This window comes from Canis aureus, chromosome 1 (assembly GCF_053574225.1).
Source record: "Canis aureus isolate CA01 chromosome 1, VMU_Caureus_v.1.0, whole genome shotgun sequence".
Classification (NCBI taxonomy): domain Eukaryota; kingdom Metazoa; phylum Chordata; class Mammalia; order Carnivora; family Canidae; genus Canis; species Canis aureus.
This window is the reverse complement of record NC_135611.1, coordinates 112177390-112177701: the sequence shown is the minus strand read 5'-3', so window position 1 is coordinate 112177701 and position 312 is coordinate 112177390.

The following is a 312-nucleotide window of genomic DNA, read 5'->3' as shown; positions in this document are numbered from 1 at the left end:
GCGGGGGCGGGGCTGCTGGCGGGGCGGGGCGGGGCCAGCCTTAAAGGGGCCGCGCGCGCTGGGGGCTCCAGGCGATCTTGCGGAGAGAACAGAGACCCAGACGACTGCGCGACCCGGGAACCGGCGGACAGGGAGACACTCACAAGGCTCAGAAGGCCACGGAGAGACGCTGGCAGAAGCACAGACAGGGAGAAAAATGAAAACCCAGCAAGAGGCTCCAATGCACCGATAGCCGGCCTTCTAGTGTATTCCTAGTGGTTTTTATCAGGAGAGAGACCCAGAAAGGCACTCAGAGACAAGGGAGGTGCTCAG